At 38.7% G+C, this 10,246-nt stretch overlaps 1 long non-coding RNA gene and 2 pseudogenes across 2 annotated transcripts; 1 reads left to right on the top strand and 2 right to left on the bottom strand.

Annotated features, from left to right (window-relative positions):
- Positions 1-228: 228 nt before the first annotated feature.
- On the bottom strand, positions 229-2,966 carry LOC139777756 (uncharacterized; annotated as a pseudogene).
- A 243-nt stretch (positions 2,967-3,209) lies between these two features.
- On the top strand, positions 3,210-4,693 carry LOC139777764 (putative nuclease HARBI1; annotated as a pseudogene).
- Positions 4,694-4,717: 24 nt separating this feature from the next.
- Positions 4,718-8,092, bottom strand: LOC139777765 (uncharacterized). 2 transcript variants are annotated; one of them, XR_011719431.1, is made up of 2 exons: positions 6,873-8,092; positions 4,718-6,807 (listed from the first exon to the last, which is right to left on the bottom strand). It is a non-coding gene; the product is annotated as an uncharacterized lncRNA (long non-coding RNA). The 2 variants fall into 2 exon arrangements; XR_011719430.1 differs by having other exon boundaries at positions 4,718-6,785.
- Positions 8,093-10,246: the final 2,154 nt, after the last annotated feature.

The following is a 10,246-nucleotide window of genomic DNA, read 5'->3' as shown; positions in this document are numbered from 1 at the left end:
GTGTATTTTTCAAAAAATATATGAAATCTTTAAATTGCGCCAATTACATCTATGTATTATATTACCTAAAAAATAACTTAATAATAATAATAATATTTATTTTAATCCTTGTTTTGCGGCTTAGAATGACTTCCGGCAGACATTACATAAATTTTACAAACATTACATAATTTTCTATAATATACATCAGTCTAACCAAATCCTGAATTAATTCAAAAACCATCCATTCTAACTAAATTCTAATGTCCTTTCCTACTCCTCTCCTTTCATCCTATTCTTTTTCTCCGCCTCTTTTCTAACCTTCTCTATCCATTTCATTACTTCTAGCCCCTTCCCTTCTTCATTAAAATTCTTCTATTTGTATCTCACTTTTTGTCGCTTCACATTCTCTTAATATATGTTCTATGTTCTCCTCTCCTTTTTGGGATATTCTGTATCTCCTATCCTCTTTCTCTCTCCAATGTTGACTGCCCTTCATCTCGTTCCCGCATCTGTATCTTGCTATCAACCTTCTGTCCCTCTTTTTCTTCTTTCCTAGTAAGTACTTTGGTAACTTCTCCGTTAAAATTTTTTTGGAATCACTATTGTATCTTGACTCACTTATCTTCATCTGTCTTTCCTCCTTCTCTTTTTCCTCTATTCTCTTTACGAAGTTCTCTGCTGCCTTCTGGTCCTCTGTCTCCATTTCTATCCTCAGCTGCTCCCTCTCCATTCCTGCTCTTTCTATCAATTCCCTTCTCTTCTTCTCCCAGTTACTTTCCTCTCTCCTTGGCCTGCTCCTTTCTAAATCCTTTACACATGCTTGGACTAATTTCTTCTCTGACTGTCTCGCCCTCTCCTTATACCTGTCGTGCCGCGCCTTGAAGCTCAGGGCCGGCACCGGGTTCTTAGGATCCGCAGATTGGCAGGTGGAAAGGACACTCACGAGTTTGCGATAGCAGATGTATTTAATAGATATAAAAGGTTTCTTGATACACTTGTCCTTCACTTATTTCCCTGACTTGCGGGTATGTTAGAGTTACGTCGACTCGCGGTACGCGCTCGGTTATTAGACTGCCCGCCGCTTCTCCGAAGGGCGGGCCTTTTATCGCTCGGCGATATTTCCGCGTTGCCGACTCAGCTGTCAGCGCTTTTGCATCTGGGCTCGGGTCATTAGCCTGGCAATCGGGTGATGCCCGGAATGCCACCTCAGATGTATTTGGCAATATTCGGACTTGCGCTGGCAATCAGGTGATGCCCGGAATGCCACCTCAGATGTATTTGGCAATAGTCGTACTTGCGCTGGCAGCTGAGTGTCGCAATTAGGGGACGTTGACTTTCGTTTCACAACATACCTTACGCCTACTATAAGCTCGCCTTATTGCCCTCACCTTAATTTCATTTTGGTTTCTTCTGATATTATATAATTCGGGGTTCTTCTAGCCAATCCCAAAATCCATTTAACATACTTTCTTTTTATCACAATCTACTTTCGTATTGCCACCTCCATATTTTTGCTCCGTATAATGCCACACTTTCTATCAGTGCCTCGAACATCTTCATTCTTCTTCTAAAATCTTCTTTAAATAATCTCTCTCCTATGCTCCATGTCTTCTTCATCGCAATTGTCGCCTTCTTCAGCCTATCCTTTATATAATTCTCCGCTCTTCCATTTTTCTGTAATATATATCCCAGATACTTTATTTTTTTAACCTCCTCTATGTCTTCTTCTCCCCATTTCCACTCCCTCTTCTTCTTTCTTCCCCTAGTTTTCTCGAACACCATTATTTTCGATTTCTCTGGGCTCAGACTCAAACCCTTCCTTTCCAAATACCTCTTGAACTTCCTCATCATTTCCTTAAATTCTGCCTCTGTCGTCGCCACTAGCATCACGTCATCCGCATATGATATTGTCCAGAATTTTTCTTTCCTTATCACAAAACCTCCTGCTTGTACTTTTCCCATTTCTTCCTCTAAATCCATTAAGTATAAATTAAACAGATTCGGGCTCACCGGGCATCCTTGTCTGAGTCCCTTTACCGTCCAAAGTTCATCTGTTTTCTTATCCCCTATCTTCACTACATTTTTCGTTTTCTTATATGTTTCCATTATTCTTCGTCTCAAGTTTCGTCTTCAATTCCTGTCTTCTTTATTTTTTCATTCAATTTCCTTTTGTCCACTTTGTCGAAAGCAGCCTTAAGGTCAACAAAAATCTTACCACTTTTCTTACTCAGCTCTTTATTCGCTGCATAATTTATTATGTATACCGCATCCACCGTTCCTCTTTTCTTTCTAAACCCGAATTGCACTTCCCTTAGCTTGCTCTCCATCTCCTTCTTCAACCTCGCATTCAAAATACTCGCATATATTTTGTACGCTGTATTCATTAACGTAACTCCTCGATAATTTTTCGGGTCGTTTCTCTCTCCTCTTTTATGTATTGGACTAATCACACCTCTATTCCAATCTCCCGGTACGCCCTCTCCTTTCCAGATTCTATTAATTAACTTCAAGAATTCTTCTCCTATATCCTTTTGCATAAATCTCCACGCCTCGTTCTCAATCCCGTCCTCTCCTGTTGCCTTTCTCATCTTCAGCTTCTTTATTATTTCAATTACCTCTTCTCTCGATATTTCTCCGTCTCCCTCTGTTACTCCTCTCTCGTGTTATCCTCTTCTCTCTCGTCTTCTATATTTAGTACCACTTTTTCCTTTGACCCTCCTAACATTTCCATGAAGTGGTCTCTTCATTCGTCCATCTGTATCTCTTCGCTTATCTCTTCGGTCTTCTTTTTCCTGTATTTATTTGTATACTTCCAAGCTTCCGTTTCATTTTTTGTTTTTTATCTTCTCTTTTTTTTCTTTTTCATGTCTCCTCTTCTGCTCCTCACACCATTCCTTGTGCTCCTTTCTTTCCCTTACATACTCTTTCTTCACGATAATTCCCTTCTTCCAATCTCTCATCAATCTCCTCAATCTTCTTTTCCTTTCTTTCCATTCTTTATTGTACCATTCTCTCCTTCCCAATCTCCACGGTATTATCTTTTTCTTATGCTTCGTGATAGCGCTTCTTATTTTTTCCTTCATCTCCTTCCAGATACCCTCTGTATCTTTTTGTGCTCGGGTGCATTCGGGGAGACGCTATTAACGCTATAAACGCAAACGCTATGAACTTCGTTCGGGGAGCCAATAGCGCGATAGCAATAGCAAGCTCTCCGAACGGTCCTTAGAATAAAATTGCAATATGGCCGATCTTTATGCGAGTTGTGCGAGTGCGAGTATGAATAACAAACAAGCAATAAATCTTCTCGTTCATGTCCTAAAGGAAATAGAGTCATCATCGTCATTTGATAGTGAAGAAGAGTTAGATGCACTCAGTAACTTGAAAACAGCGCGTCGGAAGAGAATTCCAAGGTTGAAAAATTATGTAGAAGAGGTTATTCCTAGATGGAGAGATCAAGAATTGAAATCAAACTTTAGGTAATAACGAATTATTCGCTTTTATCAAACTCTCTATGTTATATCATGTTGCAGTACAATGAAAATTTTGCGTTGCACGCACTTATTTATAGTAATAGATTTTTTTGCTAGGTATTTGTACTAATTTTAGCTGAAATGTTTTACAGAATATCCAGAAACACTTTCGAGTTTGTACTCTCAATAATTGCTCCAAAATTGAAAAGAAATTTTCCAGGTTTAGAAATAATTTCTCCAGAGAAGCAATTTCTTGTCGTTATTTGGAGAATGGCTACTCCAGATTCTATAGGTTAGTATATTATATTTAATAATAAGATTTGCTTTGGGTAATGATGCATTTTCTATTCATGGCTTTTTTATATCATAGATCAATATGCGAAAAGTTTGATCTTAGTGTATCTACAGCTTTGTTGGCAACACGACGAGTTACCAAGATCCTTGCAGCTTTGGCACCAACATTTATCACATGGCCTACAGGAAATAGAGTCAACGAAGTTTGGGCAGGATTTTAAGGAATCAGTTCTTTTCCAAAAGTTATAGGAGCTATAGACGGCACTCACATCAACATTCCATCTCCACGTGTTAATCCAGAGGCATATATTAATCGAAAAGGTCACCATTCTATTCAACTGCAGGTTTGTAATGTGGTCACATAGTGTATGAAGTAGAAGAATTCTTTCCTTTGACAATAAGTACTCTATATCTTACAGGGAATTTGTGATCACAAGACTCGTTTCACTCACTGCTACATTGGACATGCTGGTTCTGTACATGATCAGAGTATCTTTCGTCTCTCAGAAATCCAAAATGCATTGGGCAATCCAGAAAAATTTCCTGATGACTGTCACTTACTTGGTAATGCTGCATACAAGCTTCATGACAATTTAATGGTTCCCTATCGTGACAATGGCCATTTGACTAAACGACAAAAAAATTATAATTATTGTCATTCTTCAACGCGAGTTACCATTGAAAAAGCGTTTGGTCTTTTAAAAGGTCGATTTAGATGTTTATCACATCACCTTTCTATGACTAGGACCGATTTAATAGCACATTTCATACTTGCTTGTTGTGTAATGCATAACATTTGTATATTAAGAGGTGATGACTTTGACATGATTTTATTAAATAATGAAGTAGACGATAATATACCTCGGCAAGATGCTGCATATGATGTACAGGCAGGTGTGATCAAGAGAGATTTAATTTGTGAAAGACTTCTAATAAGATATATGTAGATTTTAAGAATAAAATAAAGGCAGTTTAAAATATATAAAAGAATATTTTATTTATTTATAATAGTACTTCTCAGTTACATAAACCTTCCGACAGTAGATTTAGTTATTTTTTACCCGTGGATTAACCCTTCAATTAACCACGTTAAAAAATAAAAAATGTTGTAGAAATTAAAACTTGTGCTATGGATCAATAATAAGCTGTCTAAGGACTTAGGGTTATTAACTTAGGTCTTAGGGTCTAAGGACTAAATCAGATTAACTTTTTCGGTTGAACAAGCATTACCATTTTATAGTCTTTATCACTAACATTTGCATAAATATTTATCGCATCAACGAAAAAAGTAAAAACCTTTGTTCACATATCAATCTTGTTAACATATCAGTCTTCCTTCCTTATTAAAGATGTCACAGATATATACGAAAGCTACATATGTAATTATCAATATAAAAAAACAAAATAAATATTGATATTACTTTTAGAAATACAGAAAGATAGAACGTAGTATAGTAGATGTACACTGTACCAAGGGGATTCATGAATTACGGAACTACGTTAATATAACATTTCTACGTTGTCGTACGAAGAAAAATGTAACAATGAAACAATAGCAGTCCACAAATCTCCTTAGTGCAGTGTATTCTATCTATATGAAACTAAATAAAGTATAAATTTATCACATATCAGTCTTTTTTATTAAAAACTAGCTGGTTACCTGGGCTTCGCCTGGTAGTCGTTTTTCTTCAAACGACTTCATTTGTGTCTCAATATCCTTAATCGAAAAAAATTCCTTTATCAGGCAATGGCGTATCAGGCAATTGCAAAGAATCCTTTATTATTATTTTTATTTAAATTTTATTATATTTATTTATTATTAATTAAATTATAATATTTAAAATTGCACAATATATTTTTTATTCAGTATAATTATATTAAATAATTGGAGTGACGGCTGTCTACCCGCCGATCGATCGATATTATTATGTTGTCGTCATATCGCGCGCGCGGCCCACTCGTCTCTCTCTCTCTCTCTCTCTGTCTCTTTCTCTCTCGCGCGCTCCGTTCTCTAAAGCTCCGATTAATTTCTCGCCCCGTATAAGTATTTACGGTAGTCACCACCTTCTCGCGCCTCTTTTTGTTTTTTCCAGAGCTTGACAGGACAGGCGTCGCGGTGGAGACCGCCGGGACGGCCAGGAGAATTTATTGACCGGCGCTCGCTGCTTGTTCAGTGGGTGGCGGTGATGATGATGGTGGTGGTGGTGGTGGTGGTGGTGGTGACGGTGATGGTCACCAGTGTGGGCCCCGCCGTTCTCGCCCCGTCGGGCCCCGTCGGGCTGGTCTGGTGGGTAGAGCGCCAGATTCGTAATCCGGAGAACCGGGTTTGAAACCCGCTAGGCCACTGAGAATTTCTCAGTGAAAACGCCGTCCCCCCTATCTAGCGGAGAGAGGTATCCCTAGGTGGAAAACTGGGCTCCGTCTTTTGGAAGAGACGTTAAACCGTTGGTCCAAAGGAAATGATAATAGTAGGGAAAATGATAATAGTAGGGAAAATGATAATAGTAGGGAAAAGAATTGGATAGGGTTGGGTACGTCCCTTGAAAAACGCCTCTCCCCTCTTGAATTGGATAGAATTGGATAGGGTTGGGTACGTCCCTTGAAAAACGCCTCTCCCCCCTTGAATTGGATAGAATTGGATAGGGTTGGGTACGTACCTTTAAAAACGCCCTTTAAAACCCCTTGGGGTATATAAAGTATATATCTTTATCCTTTTTTTATATTAAATAATTGTACAATCATTATAAAATAAAAATTGTTAATAATAGACATTTAACTTTACAATTTTCTTTACATTTTGTCTTTTTTACAATTTATTCATCTTATTCTTCTTATTATTCTCATCATGATTTTCATCCTTTCTACGCTTTAATTTGTTATTAGCCTCCACAACCACATTACAATTTTCTTCTTTATCATCTTTTTTACTATTTTTATGAACCTCCACGACATCACAGTTACGCCCTTCATTTTCCTCTTGCATTTTTTCAAATTCTAATACTGTATTTATTAATAATTCATCAAGTCCGTCTTCTAGCACTGAAATTTTGTAATTATAATACTAATCATAAATTAAATAAAAAAATTTATTTATAAATCTAATAATTAAGTAATGTTTTTAATTACTATTTCCAACTTCTTCCATTTCATCCATTCTGTCCATTTCTTTCTTGTATATATTTATAACGTTCTACTCCTGTTGATTGATTTTCAAATTGACATATAATCGCTCACGACAGCCACGAATTAAAGTGACTGTTGACATATAATATGTGAAACCAGCAACTTATCCTACATAAAAAAATAAATTGTTATCGAAAAATGATACACATAGTGGCAATTAAACCCATCCTCGAAAAATTAATTAAATTTTTGAACCGGTTTAAAAAAAAATAAATTGTTATCGAAAAATAATACACATCGTGGCAATTAAACCCATCCTCGAAAAATTAATAAAATTTTTGAACCTATTTCAACTAAATCGATAAATCGGTAGATTAATGTAAAAGCATTCCCCGAGATGCTTAAGATTCAGTCAATTATTTCCCGAAAAATTGGAAAAATTTCGGATACCGGTTCCCAAAAAGATCGGTAACGAAAAACTATACAGTTTATAGCACTCCCCGGGAAATTCTACCCCTGTTTTATATACAATTCTTTAAGATTTGATCAATTATTTCTCGAAAAATTCGAAAAATTTCTGATACCGGTTTCCAAAAAGATTGGTAACGAAAAATTATACACTTTATGGCACTCCCCGGAAAATTCTACCTCTATTTTATATACTGATGGTAAAAATTCGATCCAATAGTAAAATCGCTGATCGGAACAATCTCGAAATTCCCCCAAAAACGGCCGGGAAAACCAAGGAATAAAATCGCTGATCGGTATCGAGGTTCCGCAGTAGCCTATGTTTTGCGCAAGGATGTAAAGAATAACTATGCAAAAGTTCGTCCAGATCGGTCGAATAGTTTAAGAGTATATAAAGAACAGACATACAGACATACATACAGACATTCTATTTTATATATAGAGATATATACGCAAGCTACATATGTATACATATAAGTATACTTATCAATATAAAAAAAAACAAAATAAATATTGATATTACTTTTAGAAATACAGAAAGACAGAACGTAGTATAGTAGATGTACACTGTACCAAGGGGATTCATGAATTACGGAACTACGTTAATATAACATTTCTACGTTGTCGTACGAAGAAAAATGTAACAATGAAACAATAGCAGTTCACAAATCCCCTTAGCGCACTGTATTCTAGGATTCTAGCTATACAAAACTAAATAAAATATAAATTGCAGTGAGACAATGTAAACCAAAGTTATATATCACATATTTTTTACAAACAAAAAAGCTATAATATAATCTATACATATATATATATTATATATATATATATATATTATATATATATATAATATATATATATATATATTATATATATATATATATATTCTAGTTCGGGGATCCCCGCACGATTCCTCCTCTTTATATTGTCACCTCTTTTGCCACTCACCTTCTCTCTCTCACTTGCTCTCCTTTACCTTCGTTATCCTTTGTCCATCCAGCCATTTACTGTCCTTATGCACGTGTATTCTTGCCGATCTTTTCTCCTATCATACTTGCTTTGCCATGCAGAGTTGCCAAAAGTATCCGAACCTTATCCCTATCCATTGCCGTGCACGCTATCTACCTCGCCTCTCTCCATCGTTCTCAGTTTCATACGGCGCGAGGTACAGCCGCGGGCCCGCGGCGCGTCGCAGGCAGCAATCTCGACACCTTGCTGCCAAACCACATTTTCTCATGTTCCATGCACCACGACCGGCGACCCTTCGCCTTCCACCACTTTGCCTCTGTCTTACCGTATTATCTTTGCCCTTCCTCTCACGTCTTTCTGCCTCTCCCTCATCCTTCCTTGCTCCATCCTAACCTCGCTTTCTCAGTCATCCGTTTCTCCGTTTTCGCTCCTTATTTTCTTTACCTTCCGTCTCTCCACCATGTTCTCGGCTTTCTTTCCATCTCCCTCACTCGTACCTATCCTTTTATTTCATCTGTTGTGCCGTAACCGGGAGTTGGTGCTCAGGGCCGGCACAGGATTCGGAATTCCGGTTTGGAGGATAGATGTACACACATCGTGTTGGAGAAGTTTGACGCGTGTTGTCTCTAGTCGGTAAAAGCGAAGGGCGAGTCTACCGACACGCAGACGATTAGCCGTTGCGGTGAAGTCGAGTATTTTTTTGTTCTTCAGTTCTATGGCAGCCTTTGTAATAACGAGATCTCTCGTGCGCCGAATAAAGTATATATATATCGTTCATATTAATAAGTCTCTTGATACGTGAAAAACCTGTCTACTCCTCACAATTGAATCCTGCTTCAATAGGTTGTGGGCCCAGTCACCCTAACTGAGCATTTATTGTGAAAGAGTAAGTGGTTTTTCGTGGAGAAGCGCGAAAACGGGATCGTTGAGCAGAAGCCATTGTTCTTGGCGCGTGTCTGTTTTCGGGTATCTGTGTCGCGAGCTCGCGATTAGAATCCGAAATGTCTGACGAGATCTCGGCGCGGAACGTTACGAAATTTAACGGAACAAATTTCCAAGGCTGGAAGTTCCAAGTTAAGACATTATTTATTGCGCAAGGTATATTGGAAAGGTGAGAGGGAAATGCCGGCCGGCGAGAGCCAGGCCGCGAAAAAGAAGCTCTGGATAAAGGACAATGCGCGCGCGATGTTTTTAATTTCGTCGTCGATCGAGTACGAGCAGCTGGAACCGCTATTAGTGTGTGATACAGCGAAGGATATGTGGGACAAATTGTCTCGCATCCATGAACAGAAGTCAGCGTCGAATAAGTTGCTGCTAACGCAAAAGTTTTACGAGTATCGGATGTCCCCGGGGGACTCGATAACAAAGCATCTCGCGAAAGTGCAGAATATGGCTGCGCAATTGTTCGATGTAGGTGAACCAGTTTCGGACGTGACAATCATGGCTAAAGTGCTCGCGAGTCTCTCGTTGAAGTATGCGACGTTACAAACAGCGTGGGACAGTGTCGACCCAGAGCGGCAGACTCTCGAGAATCTGCAAGAGAGGCTTCTTCGCGAGGAAGCTCGATTAACCGCAGAGGATAAAGTTCCTGGGGCCTTTGCTGCATTGAAGAAAAATAGTGCGAAGAAAGGTGATGAATCGAGCTCGAAGGAGAAGACGAAGACGCGCAAGCCGAGAGATCGCGAAGACATACAGTGTTTTAAGTGCAAAGAGAAGGGTCATATCGCGCGTGAGTGCAAAAACAAAAGGCGCGGGAAAAGAGACGATGACGATAGCGACTCTCGAGATTCTCGCAACTGTGCGTTTGTTGCGGAGAAGTCGAAAGCGACGGCCGGTAAAGTCGGTGGGACGAAGGGCTCGGAGCCTTCGGTCAGTGTCGTCAACGAGGTGCTGAACGCTGGTAAAGAAGACGTCTGGATTACCGACAGCGGGGCATCTGC

The sequence above is a fragment of the Temnothorax nylanderi genome, unplaced genomic scaffold, assembly GCF_030848795.1.
Source record: "Temnothorax nylanderi isolate EJ_2023f unplaced genomic scaffold, tnyl_v1.0 TNYL_tig0161_pilon, whole genome shotgun sequence".
Lineage (NCBI taxonomy): Eukaryota > Metazoa > Arthropoda > Insecta > Hymenoptera > Formicidae > Temnothorax > Temnothorax nylanderi.
The sequence above is the reverse complement of the archived record's forward strand: the minus strand, read 5'-3'. Positions and strand labels throughout refer to the sequence as shown.